The sequence below is a fragment of the Gossypium raimondii genome, chromosome 6 (assembly GCF_025698545.1).
Source record: "Gossypium raimondii isolate GPD5lz chromosome 6, ASM2569854v1, whole genome shotgun sequence".
Classification (NCBI taxonomy): domain Eukaryota; kingdom Viridiplantae; phylum Streptophyta; class Magnoliopsida; order Malvales; family Malvaceae; genus Gossypium; species Gossypium raimondii.
Window position 1 is genome coordinate 26,882,130 of NC_068570.1, and position 15,068 is coordinate 26,897,197.

General features: G+C 32.5%; 1 non-coding gene across 1 annotated transcript; it reads left to right on the forward strand.

Moving 5' to 3' along the window:
• Positions 1–1,443: 1,443 nt before the first annotated feature.
• Positions 1,444–1,547, forward strand: LOC128042189 (small nucleolar RNA R71). Its single transcript, XR_008197394.1, has one exon. It is a non-coding gene; the product is annotated as a small nucleolar RNA R71 (small nucleolar RNA).
• The last annotated feature ends 13,521 nt before the right edge of the window (positions 1,548–15,068 follow it).

Sequence of the window (15,068 nt, forward strand, 5' to 3'; positions counted from 1 at the left end):
TTAAAATCTAAAATTACAAAGTCTACCGTGATGATAAAATTTTGCACCTTAACCAACACATCTTCAAGTACCTCTTTTGGTTGTACTGAAGACTTATCAACTAATTGTAGTGAACTTTGTGTATTTCTAAGCTCCCCTAACCTGAGTTTTTTATATATAGACAAGGGCATCAAATTAATATTGGCTCCTAAATCAAATAGAGCCTTACTGAAATGAATATCCCTTATCTCAATTGGTATTGTAAAACTCCCCGAGTCTTTTAATTTTGAGGGCATCTTTTTGGATGTAATTGCACTACATGAGGCGTTACATTGACTTGCTCTCATGTTTTTATTTTCCTATGTCTAGACATAATTTCTTTTAAACACTTTGTGTATTTAGGAAATTTTTCAATTAAATCAATTAGAGGTAAGTTAACGTTTAGAGATTTAAATAAGTTTAAGAAACTTACAACTTCAGCCTCATCCCGTCTTTGTTTTTCTTCTAATCCTGAAGGGAATGGTACCCTTACTAATGCAACTTCCTTGATTGGCTCTTCATCCAGCTTAGCTTCCAGCTTGGCTACCTCTCTAGTTCTAGTTCATTCTTAGCTTGTTGGGGATCCTTTTGAAGATCACCACTACCCCTTTTGTTCTCCTCTAAAGTTAGGTTCTTTGGGCTACTCAGTACTTTGCTTGAGCGGAACATAATTGCTTTCACGTGCTCATTCTCTTCTCTCCAAGGATTATCTCAATGTTGCTAGTGACTCCAGTGCCAATTTGCAATTTGATGTCTCCCATAATGCACATCAATTGGCTTATCTGATCCTCAAGCTTAGTCAATGTTTTTGTTGTATTGGCGCACTTAGATTGCACATGTTTTACTTCAATCCGTATTGACTACATCTCCCCCTTGATCCGATCCAAATGTTGACCACATACAGTATGCTCATTCAGAATGGCCCTTTCCTGAGGTTTCTACAAATAAGGAGGTTGGTAATTATTATTTTTAGCAGAATTAGAGTTAGTACCTCCTCCCTAGTTTTTTCCCCATCTAAGGTTTGAATGATCTCTCCAGCCAGGATTATACATATTTGAATAAGGATTTCTACCCCTATTCCCGATATAGTTCACGTCCTCGGTTGGATTATTGAGATAATGGAAAAGAGGTTTGTCTCCTCCGAATGTTGATGACGTATTAGATGAAGACACTATATGATTAATTCTGTCTAAAAGATGTTGATATATGTCGTCTTCTTGGACAAATTTTATTGTAGATGATCTCTGATCATATGTATATTTTTTGGTTGGCCACTAACAGGAATTCATTGCCATATTTTCAATTAGGTCATATGCATCCTCGTATGTCCTATTCACCAGGGCTTCTCTTGCAGCTCCATCTATTCCTGAGCGTACGTGTGCATCCAACCCATTATAAAACATCTATAGTCTCAACCACTTGGGTAAACCATGTTGTGGGAATCTTTGGATTAACATCTTGAAGTGCTCCCAAGCTTCGTGAAAACTCTCTCCTTCTAGTTGCTTAAATGTAGTGATCTCTCTCCCTATTTGGACTATTTTACTAACAGGAAAGAACTTTTGTAGAAATTTCTCTGCAAGTTCATTCCATGTCGTGATAGATACCGGTACCTGCGATTCTAACCAAGTAAATGTGTTATTGATTAGAGAAAAGGGGAATATTCGAAGATGTATAGCATCGTCGGTAACCCAATTGTATTTAAATGTATCACAAAGCTGAATGAACTGTTTTAAAAGTTGGTTTGGGTCCTTTGTCATTGTGCCTCAAAACTATGAACTATTTTGGATCATCTAGATCATAGCCAGTTTGATTTCAAAGTTATTTGTTGTGATAGTTAGCCTTGTGATGCTTCTTTGATCCATCTCTAGATTAGGTGTGCATAATCCCTTAAGGTTCTCTCTGCTTACGCCATAGGTGGATTTGTTAGTAGTTGCAGCGACAGTGGTGGTAAATCTTGGATGTTAGTGTTGTCAACCTCGTTGAACAACAGGTTCTCATGTAATGGATTACCTACTATAGGCGATTGATTTTGCATCTACTTTTGTTGTTGTTGCTGTTGACGATTTCTGCAGATTATTCTTTCAGGATCAATGGTCAGCTCTATAGGTTTTCCCCTACTGCGAGTCATACATTGACCCCAAAAAGAAAATAAAAAATGTTAGTACAAATAAAAATAAAAATAAAAATCGTATCTATAATTTAAATATTTCCTAATTATTCCATTAAACACAAAGATTAAAATCAACTTAATAGCGTTGCCTCATTGGCAACGACACCAACAACTTGACCGCCTCCAGATGTACTAACATCTAAAGTGCAAATACTGCAACTAAAGATGTGAAATTGAGGCAATGTCTGCAAGTATACGGGTTAGGTTGTAATATAGTTACAACGAAGTAGTGAGTACTCCGAGAGTTGAACGCAAGAGAGGCAAGTACTAAATTAAAGTTAACCAAAATGCAAATAAAATTAATTAGTAAAACAAATAAATTATATTACGACAAATCATAAAAAAGAATTTTCGATTTTTTATAAATAAGAATCAAAATTGCATAAATAAAATAGATTTCAGAAAACTAATTTCTAAACTTAATCAAATGTAAACATGGATGATTAGCTCGTTTTGGTGATCATAACTAATTCTTATTTTAGGTTTCAATCCAATCAACTAGTCGTTACCTTAACAGGATCTCTTTGATCTTCCACTAAACTACGAGTCAGTAATAACTACTTATCTCTCGACCTTACAGTCCAGACCAATTCGGGGTTAAGGTGTTCATAGATAGGCCATACCAAGTTTGGGTTAATTCCTACCTAAATGACTTTTTAGGGTCATCAAGCCTAGGTTTAAGTTCTTCCACTCCCAAAATAGCTAATTCGCTAAGAAAACCCTACATAACAATTAGTCAATCACACCTCTACTTGCTAATCCCCTATAAGAGGATTAGTTCCTCATGGAATCCATAAACATAATAAACTTGATAATAAAGATATGCATAAAGAATAAATAAATAATCCTTAAACGTTTGATTGCATTTTTAGAACAAGTTCTCCAAAGAACACGAAGAAAAAAGAACTGAAAATAAACCTAAAGCCTAAAAGAAAGGAAAACTAAAACTAAAATTATAGAGAAAAGCTTAGAATATGAAATTTGTTCTTAAACAAGTGCTAACAGAGTCTATTTATAGAGTTAGGGTAGTCGTCATCCTCAACCCTAAGTTAGCTGACACTTTTGTGTTTTAATTTCCATTGTACGAACCGAAACACCCCTAACACATAGTTGTTTCCCATAAAAGGCCAATGTCGTGACATCCAGTGTCTATGTTGTGACATCGAAGGCAGTATGCTTTGGTTCAAGGGTTGCTTCAAGGGTGTGTCGCGACATCTCTTGGTTGTGTCGCGACAACAAAGGCAGTATGAAAATTCTTTTATTCTACTCCTTATGTTGCGACATTAAACTTCTTGTGTTGCAACATAGTGACCAGCCTTGAGTTCCTATGCCTTTAAATGGTTTCCTACACACTCACTAAGTATGACAATGCCCGTTTTACTCCTAAGGTCAATAAAAGACTCAAAGTACACTTTTTATTGAACTTAAACTAAATTAAGAAAATAAACTAAAACCTAATGACAATGCCCGTATTCAAGCTCCCTAAGTATGAAAACTAGTTAAATATGCTACACTGAATTACGGGAGATCACTCCATCACTACAGATCATATCTCATATATCACAAATAGATGGTACTGGCTTATGCATGAAGGATGGCATTTACTTCATAACATAGATAGATTGAACTCAAACTGACGACACTAGACGACCATCATCCACATATATACCATTCATGCATCACTGAAGAAGATTGCTTACCTTACACAAGTTATATAACAATAGAAGTAAGAAAGAACTTACCAGAAACTCTAGTACAAGTCTACACAGCAGGTCATTTTCCTTTATCATAGGGACCTTCGTTAGCTTCTTGAGCTAAAAGAAGGATAATTTATACATATCAGATCATCATTCTATCAAATCTTAACATGCATGCAAGAATCGGTAACACTTAATTCAAAATCAAGAAATCTCCTTCCTCACACGCCATTCTAACATCTATGCATGCGGTACAAAAAACACGTAAATTACTTCGATAATATCTATTCACCAGAAATTACCAGTGAGCTGGTATTAACGTCGATTAGCTACATACTGCGAACTTTCTCTTTAAATAAGTTCTTCTAAACTTAGATTTTTTAGAGATTTACAAAGGAATTCAAGAAAGAAGAAGATGTAGGGGTGTTTTAGAAAGATCACTGCTATCCTTATATACTTAAGCAACGGCGACAAGGATTAGTGGATAAATCAAGTAATTCTACTAACACTCTTGATTCACATGATTAAGTGCACTTAACAAGTTTTGAGTCTAATCAACTACAATAATCTAGTTCAGTTATAACTAAGTCTTAACTAAATTCCAACATAACTAATCAAGTCTCAACTAAACATCTAAGGTGGGCAGATACTTGAGAGAAGAATTTGCCAAACCCTAGTGTTCACCAAAATTAGGGATTCCCCAAATGACGAATAACTAAGAATACTCTACTTAGACATAATAACTAATTTACTTACTTATCTCTATCTTAAATTTTACCATCTATGCGCAAAATAGTAATCGAATACTAAGACTCCTCCGTGTAGGCTGTTACACTGTAGCATTATCAGTTCTAAAAAACTATATTTTAGCATCAAATTGAGTACTCACCATTTTATGAAAAGATTGAAAGCATGCAAACACATCATTTTTTGACTTCAATAAATACACCTAAGTCATCCTTGTACAACAATCAATAAAAGTAATAAACAATCTATTATTAAATAATGAGGGATGCCTAGTTGACTCCTAAACATCAGGGTAAATAGTTATAAAAGGAATGATACTTCTATTATTTCTCAAAAGAGAATAGTTCTTAGTATGTTTAGCATGCTTATAAGCTTCATAAAACAATGAATCTAACTGCGTCTTTTAAAACAAATTAGGATATAACTATTTTAGAACCGAAAATGATGGATGACCTAATCGTTTGTGCCCTTGCATTCTTTCTTGGTTAATAACCTTATTTTCTCCAAAGAAAGCTTTAAGATGATGTAGAACCATTACATAAATTTAACAAATATAGCCATCATACAATCTACCACTACCAATTTTCTTTCCTATTTGAAGATCCTAAAAACACAATGATTAGGAAAAAAATCAACTTTGCAATTTAAGGTTTTGTGATAGCACTAACAAATAAGAGGTTAATGGGAAATTGAGGAACATGTAAAACGTATGATAGTGTTTAATATTTGGTGTACAAATGACAGAACTTGATCTAGACACAAGAGTAAAGGACCTATCAGCCAGTCTGATACTTTCCTTTGTTTAACATGGGAAGTAGTTTAGGAGTTTTATAGTGGAATTTGTCATGTGTCTATTTGCACTAGAATCAATAACCAATATTCAGTATTACTGTGAACATTATAGACATTAACTGACTTCAAGAAAGAGTCTTAAGTTGTGACAAGAGGCGTCTAAGGTGCTTAATTTCATCAAAGGGGAAAGCTTTTTTTTCTCATCTATCATTGTCATTTTTTAGGAAGAAAAAATGAAAATTTCTAAAAATAAAAACAGCAACTTGTATTTGTAGAAAAACCCAAAAAATTTAAAAAAAAACCCAAAATTTCAACCTCGCCAAACCAAGAAATTTTCATAGGGAAAAGGTCAAAATATTGCTCCAAGGTCGACAACGATGGCGAAATAAAATCCACTAGAGTGGGTGTCACACGCTGGCGCATGGAGAGAGTGATAGTGACTAGTAAAAGTTTGTGAGACTGACACAGGACTTTTCCAGAGGCTGACTTTTGAGGTTTCGTCGGCGATGGAGTTTCGACTCCTCTAGGACTAACGGTGAGAAAAGGTAATAACCCTAAGAGGTTTGGGTATTTTTCTAGGGTTTATGCTATTTCAAAAAAATAAAAAAAATATTGATCCCTAAATTAGGGTAAAAGCTCTAATACCATGTTGATTTTAGAGAATTGAGAGACGAATTTTGTAAGGAAATAGAATAATTTCTCTTATATATCAAAGAGATGATTACATAGCTTATTTATACAAAAGATAATCCTATCTAAGGAAAGAAATAACTATACAATCACTAGTATTATGCCTATTTAATCCTTAATTTACAGTTATAGCAAAATTTTAAAGATTCTAAGTTGTCAACAACATATATTTTTTACTATATTTATATATTTTCTTTTTATTTTATTAAATTATTAAAATAAGCAGCTAAAAATGCTTTTTTAGTAAGGGATAAATAACTTTTGGTCACTGAACTTAGCAACTAGGTTCACATTGGTGCATGTATTTTTTTTTTTGTCCTTTTAGTCTTTGAACTTGGCAATTAGATCCATTTTGGTTATTGAACTTGTATTCTGTTAATATTTGATTATATGACTAGTATTACTAGAACATGACTACATTAGATGGATCGAGAATTGGTTGTCATAATGGTCCAAACAAAAGGGTTAAACAAAATTGACTCAAAAATTGCTTGAAGTAAAAATAGAAAACTGGGATAAAAATTGGAAGTTGAACAAATTGAACCAGTTTAGTATTTTTATTTTTTAATATTTTTATGAATATTTTTTGTTGGTTCGACGATCAAATTGATTGAACTGGTTGAAATAGGAACTGATAGTTGGACCTTTTTAACTATCAACCCAGTTATTAAAACACTAAATGTGACACTCTAGGATTTTACTGTATCATCACCTACAAATTTATATAATTTTTTTATTTTTCAAATGATAATGTGACACAATCTTAGAGTGTCATATCATTAATATTTTATATTTTTCAAGTTCAAGAATCAAAATGGATCTAGTTGTCAAGTTCAAATATTAATGATGTGGAATAAAAACAAGTACAAATATTGAAGTGAACCTAGTTGCCAAATTAACTAGCTAAAATTATATTATCCCTTTTAGTAATAACATTATAATATATTTATTTTCATATGATATAAATTACATAATATATAAGAAAAGAAAAATATCATATTATAAACTTGAAATCGGATCAAGTGGATTCAAAGATTGAATATTGGAGCATGAGTCTAAACCATACTTTAAATGGACTTAACCTTTCTACCAAAGTTTATTATTTTCTAAATCCTTTTAAACTTTGAGCCATCCTTTTAATTTGGACCAATACTCTAATCCTTAAACATGTTTAAAATTAAATACAATTACTAGTCATGATTAACTATTTTAATTGTGAAATATAAATTAGTTTCAATTTTAAATATTATTACTTTTAATTTGGATTAATTTGGATCTTCAATTTATTTTAATAAACAAATTTTTAAAAAATTCAATTTATTTCATAATCTTATATTTTAAATATACACATTTAATCCAGCGACCTTGACAATAATATTTTATTAATAACGATTACAATGATGATGTCTTTTAATTTAATTTCATATGTCATACTTCTTTTCTTTTTAATTAATTTACAGTTTTTAATATTTCATAGAAAAACTTTCATGTACCCATAGTATATAAGTACAAGTAAGGAGATTTTTTAACCGATGAGAATATTTTTATTTTTCATGATATTACTAAATTAATATTTAAAATTATTATAATATTTAATTCAAAATTATTAATTAAAATGTTGTCATAAAATAGAAGTTGCCGAAATTATACTTTTAAAATAAATAAAATTTAATAAAATTAAAATAAATATATATTTAAAATAATTATAATTTATTTATAATTATTATTTTTAAAAGTTTGATGTAAAAATTTTTGCTAATTTTAAAATAGAATTATTACTTGAATAAAACTCTAAGCACAAAATATAAGAAAAAATAGTGAACATTATAATTATAATTTAAATTACAAATATTAGTTAAAAATAATTATAATTTAATTTAACATTATTATAAAAATTACTTTTATTTAAAAAGCAGTGTTAATTTTGTTTATGTAAAATAGAGTTATTAATTGAATAGAATTATAAGCATATTAATTATCACTTAATTAGTATTAGAGTCAGATACCAATTAAAAGTAAACTTTAACTTTATAAATAACATTTGGTAGTTAGGAATATTTAATCAAGTAACATTTAACAAAAATTATTGGTAGAAAAATGAGAGATTGTTAGCAATAATAGGTTAAAACTATATAATTAACAATGAAACAAAGTAATAGTTCTTCAAAGAGACAATATCGAATCATATCCAAACAACAATGACACTGGAGATAGATAAAATATTATTTTAATTAATGATGAAATAATATAATATTATTTTTAAGAACTTTTTTGTAATTTGTTTATATTATGCAAAGCAACCAATCTTAAACATTTTTTATTTATCCATTATTTGTTTGGTGCGGTGAAAAGTATTTTGTGGATTTGTTTTAAAAGAAATTCAAATTTCAATAATTATTATTAAATGTGATGATTAATTTAGTGTAAATATTTTTTGTATTTACTTTCTTTTATTGTAACACCCCTTACATGGTCCGGTTGTCGAACTCGAGTAATGGAATGTTACAAACAAATACAAATCAATTACATGCAATTCATAATTTAAAATCTCGATTAAATATGTCACATATATAAGCATTACAACTGAATTCGAGTTTATATCGAGCTTATGAAAGCTTAAAATCAACTCAGTATCAAACATGGATCAACTTGAAACAAAATAAAAAAGATAGACAAATTCTGCAACAGGGATCACATGGTCGTGTCGCCAAGCCGTGTAACTGACTGTGGCCATGTGCACCAAATATCACTCAAAACATACAGACTACATAGTTGTGTCGAATGCTTGTTTATGATACATGGATGTGTGTCAGGGCGTGTATACCTGAAGAAACCTTTCAAAACAAGCTTTCTAACCCTAGTTCACTTATGCCACGAGCAAACATTATACCATAACTCAACCAATTCAAAAACATCATAATCATGCCAAAAACATCACTATTAACAACCATCCTAAGTGCCTAACCAAGATGCCACAATTGGCACCTTAATTCAACAATTCAAAATCCACCAAAACACCACATACAGGCCATTCCGATTTGCCTTCAAAGACACCTCAATTACAATCAATAAAAAATGCATCAATCAAATTATTCAAACATCCAAATTGTCTCAAATCCAAACCTATAAATATATACAAAATTTGTCAAGTAATCTAATCATTATAAGTATAACATTCATCATTTCCCAACTACTTATTTACCGCACCCATTCCATATCATACTATTAACTCACCATTCAAGCATTTAAGCATATATACCTAAACCATTCAATAAGTTACCATCAACATAGACCATTACTATCACACACATATAAATATAAGTATTAGCTTTTCCCACTATAACACCCCTAACCTGAATCCGTCGCCAGAACAGGGTTACAGAGTATTACTGAAGTTTACAATTTAAACGGATAAAAAATTCAAACATTTCATAACATATAGCATTCATGTCAGAAACCAATCATAAATAAGCATATTGTCGCTAATACGAGCCCTCGAGGCCCAAAATACACCTTAGAAACAAATTGAGAGAAAATCGAAAATTCAGAGAATTTTTTGGAAACTTATAAAACCTTCAAAACTGTAGGGGTCACACAGCCAAGAGACACGCCCATGTCTTAGGCCTTGTGGGCATTCGAAATAAGGACACAAGGCCGTGTCCCAGGCCATGCCCGTGCCCGCGTAACTCACTGACTTGTGCCACACGACCAAGCTACACGTCTGTGTGCTAGGCCCTGTGAGCATACTGACTTGCGCCCCCTAAAAGATACAGGGGACACACAGCCATGTCACTTGGCTGTGTACCACACACAGCTGTCCGTGTTTCTGCCCGTGTGGACGAAAATATGCCATTTTACAAGTCACATTTCTCACCCAATTTGGCATCCACCTACACTTAACATTTTGCATATAAATAAGTCATAATTAGGCATCCAAAACTAGCCAGAATCAAGCCTTAAACATGTAAAATCATCACATACAACCAATATACCCTTACGCACCTCAAATGACAATATGAAAACGTGTCAACCATGTATCAAAATTTACCTAAGTGACCAAATACATATATGCATAATTGTACCAATACCTATCATGTAGGTCACTTATCAAGCTCACCCATTTGGTACCCAAAATACCAATTCACAAGGTAAATCATTTTGCATCATTTCATGTCACTTAACTTACTTACCAAAACATACTAATATTTCCCAATGGTACCAAAAATACCATTCTAATTAACATCAATATACCTATAAGTTTTCCATAACAAAGCACTAAATCACACCAAGGTCTATAACATATCTTATATGCATATTTAAGCCACATTTTACTTTCCATCATTCTACCATATCAAACACACATCAAATATGATAAGGCCACATATATGTGCACATCAAAATGTACCAAACACAAGCCATATAAGTGGCTAATATCAACAAAACACTTATATGCCAACATTGGTCAAATTAACCTATGCATGCCATTATAACCGAAAGTACCAAAAGAGCCGATGGATAGTGTGATATAACTCCGACCAGCTTCCAACCCGAACGAGCTTCTGAATCATTATGAAACATGAAAAATAAAATAGGGTAAGCTTTTCAGCTCAGTAAGTTCGTATAATAGAGAATTTAACTTACCATTTTAATCACATTTAAGGTAAGTAAACCAAAGCATATCTCAACTCAATTTGGCCAAAAGCCAAACACATATTCATCAACCATGTTAGCCATGTAATTCATATAAAAACTGAGAATCATGTATGAGTTCAGCAACTATTCAAACTCCATATACATGTAACATCTATACCATGTGTCTATATATCATATACAAACCATCTCTATGGAATTCATGTAAATACTTGTACTAGTTCGTATCGAACTCATATAATCTCGTAACAAAATTGTGTCTGTTGAACCATTTAGAATATCGTTGGATATGCGGGTAGTACACACGAGGTGTACTGAACTGTAATCCGTCAATTCATGTACATGTATGCTCATACAAGTTGTAAACGGTAAGCTTCTTTGAGCTAAATAACGGTAAGCTCCTCCAAGTTGAATAATAGTAAGCTCATACAAGCTGAATAATGGTAAGCTCATACGAGCTGAGTATTGGTAAGCTCATAAGAGCTGAAATCGGTAACCCTAATGATACATCATTTGTATCCTACCAATTCCTAAGGTTCAAATGGGGCTCGATAATCGTCGTATGTTGTCGAATATGCGATCAGTATTCATATATGATGATAATGCAAATAACATACTTCTAATTCAATCAAAGAATATAATTACACAATTTAATTACAAGAATTTACCTCGAAGAGTGTACGTAGATACGGAGGCGACTAATTTGAGATTTTCTCTTTGCCTCGATCTAACTCCGTACGAGGTCTAATTGAATCTATACGAATGAATTTAACTCAATTCAACATGATTCGTATTCAATTTAGTCCAACACACATTTTTAGCAAAATTACCACTTTTCCCCTATACTTTTAATTCTTTGCAATTTAGTCCCTAGGCTCGAAAAATGAAATTCCTTCAATTTTATCCCTACCCAAGCCTAGCCAAACTATATACATGCTTATAGTAGCCCACATATTTCATAAATTCATAACTTTACCGTACAATTTATCACATTTTTCAATTTAATCCTATTTGAAAATTTTATTAAAAATTCCTTTACAAAAGTTGTTTATCTAACAACAACCATTCATTTTCTTTTATCACACTTCAAAATTCAAGCATGCTCATCAATGGAAAAACTCTAATACTTTAAAAATTTCACAAATCAGTCCTCGAGCTAGATAGATTAAGCTACAACTATCCCAGAAACATAGAAATCATTAAAAATGGATAAAAATCACTTACCAATTCACACAAAAGCTTGGCTGAATGTGAAGGATGAAAAATGGCTTCTTTTTGCTTAACAATCGGTTGAAGAAGATGTTACCAAATGATATTTTAATTTGGTTTTAATTATTATAACCTTAATTACATAATTACTTATTTAACCTATTAAAACATTAATAATTACACTTATACCAACACATGTACATCCACTATCACTATTATTGGGTCAATTACCATATAAGGACCTCCACATTAAAGTTCTATAGCTATTTAATACCTTTAGCTATTAGAACTCAACTTTTGCACTTTACGCAATTTAGTCCTTTTCATCAAATTAAACATGTAAACGGTAAAATTTCTTAACGAAATTTTTATACGGTATTTCTATCATACTTAGGTAATAAAATAATTATAAAATAAATTTTTTGACTTTGGATTTGTGGTCTTGAAACCACTATTCTAATTTCATTGAAAATGGGTTATTACAACTCTCCCCTTAAAGGAATTTTCATCCCCGAAAATCTTACCAGAAAAGAGGTTCGGATATTGCTTTCTCATAGCTTCCTCGGGTTCTCAGGTGGCTTCCTCTATTCTGTGTCATTGCTAGAGAACTTTCACTAAAGCTATGTTTTCAGTTCTCAATTCTTTCACCTCTCATGCCAAAATTCTTATCGGTCCTTCACTGTATGTCATATCAAGTTGAATCTCAACATCTAGCAGAGAGACAACATGTGAAGGGTCAGATTGATACCGTCATAACATAGACTCGTGAAATACATTATGAATCCTCTCAAGCTCTGACGATAAATCTAATCGGTACGCAACAGATCTGATTCTTTCAGTAATCTTATACGGCTCGATAAATCGCAGACACAGCTTTTCTTTACGACCAAACTGAAGAACTTTCTTCCAGGGCGATACTTTCAAAAATACTCTATCACTGACTTGGAACTCTATATCTTTACGTTTAAGATCTGTATACAATTTTTGACGATCTGAAACTGCTTTCAAACTATCTCAAATCACTTTCACTTTTTCCTCTGTCTCGCATATCATATCAACCCCGTGTATCTTTTTCTCACCGAGCTCAGTCCAGTATAACAGAGTTCGACATTTACAATCATACAGAGCCTTATATGATGCCATCTTTATGCTCGACTGAAAACTATTATTATACACGAATTCGACCAATAGTAAATATTTTTCCCACTTGCCTTCAAACTCTAAAACATAGCAACGAAGGATATCTTCGAGAATTTGAATCTCTCTCGGACTGACCATCGGTCTGAGGGTGAAATGCAGTGCTAAAATGCAACCACGTATCCAGAGCTTCCTGTAACTTTCTCCATAATCGCGACGTAAACAGCGAATCTCTATCCGAAAAAATAGAGACTAGTACTCCATGTAATCTGACAATCTCAGAAACATATAACTCAGCTAATCTGTCAAGTGAGAAATATGTACGTACCAGAATAAAATGTGCAGACTTTATCAAACGATCAATAATAACCCGAATAACATCTTTCTTTTTCTGAGATAGGGGTAACTCCGATACGAAATCCATAATAACTCTATCCCATTTCTACTCCAGTATCATCACTGGCTGTAACAGTCCTAAAGGTACCTGATGTTCAGCTTTAACTTGCTGACATATCAAACATCTGGATACAAAGTCAGAAATCTCACGTTTCATTCTCGACCATGAGTACATTTGTCTCAAATCACTGTACATTTTATTGCTCCTCGGATGAATAGACAAGCTACCATTATGAGCTTCGTGTAAAATTTTCTATATAATCTTTGGATTCTTCGGTACACAAACTCTACCTCTGAAAAAAAAAATCACCGGGTCCTATCTGAAATTCTGAATCAAAAGTTGACTTATATTGTACCCGCTTAGCTAACAATTTACTATCACCTTTCTGAGCTTCACAGATTTGCTGTAAAAACATCGGTTTAGATTTTAACTCAACTAACATTGAGCCATCATCAGACAATGATAATCGAGTATTCATCACTCACAAAGCAGACAAAGACTTTCTACTTAGAGCATCCACAACTACGTTTGCTTTTCCTAGATGATAATCAATAACTAACTCATAATCTTTCAATAGTTCGAATCATCTATGCTATCTCAGATAAAGATCTTTCTACGATTTCAAATAATTTAAACTCTTGTGATCGGTAAATATGTGACATTTTTCACCGAACAAATGGTGTCACCAAATTTTCAACGCAAACACAATAGCTACCAACTCTAAATCATGTGTCAGATAGTTTTTCTCACGCGGCTTTAACTATCTGAAGCCATAAGCTACTTTGCCTTCCTGCATCAAAACATAACCTAAACCATTAAATGACGCATCACTGAAAATAAAAAATTCTTTACTCGATTCAGGTTGAACCTGAACTGGTGCTTTGGTTAACAGTGCTTTCAACTGGTTAAAACTTTGTTGAAATTTATCAGACCATTCAAACTTCAAATCTTTCTATAATAGTCATGTCATTGGTGTAGCTATCATTGAGAACCCTTTCACAAATCTCTGGTAATAACCAGCAAATCCCAGAAAACTTCTAACTTTAGATACATTTCCCGGTGGTTTCTAGTCAACAACCGTTGAAATTTTACTCGGATAAACTCTGATGCCTTCAGCTGATACTATGTGTCTTAGAAAACCAACTTCTCGGAGCCAAAACTCACATTTGCTAAATTTAGCAAAAATTCTGATGCCTTCAGCTAATACTATGTGTCTTCGATAACACTGTGGCACATTTCAACTAGTTAAACAAATCGTCAATGCGAGGTAGTGAATATTTGTTCTTGATTGTAACTTTGTTGAGCTGAAGGTAGTCAATGCATAATCTCATCGATCTGTCCTTTTTCTTAACAAACAGAACCGGTGCACCCCAAGGTGAAAAACTAGGTTAAGTAAAACCCCTATCAGTCAACTCTTGCAACTATGCTTTCAACTCTTTTAACTCTATAGGAGCCATTCTATAAGGTGTTATCAATATCGGTGTTGTTCTCGGTACAAGTTCTATAGAAAATTTGACTTCTCTGACCGGCGGTAATCTAGGTAACTCCTCTAGAAACACAT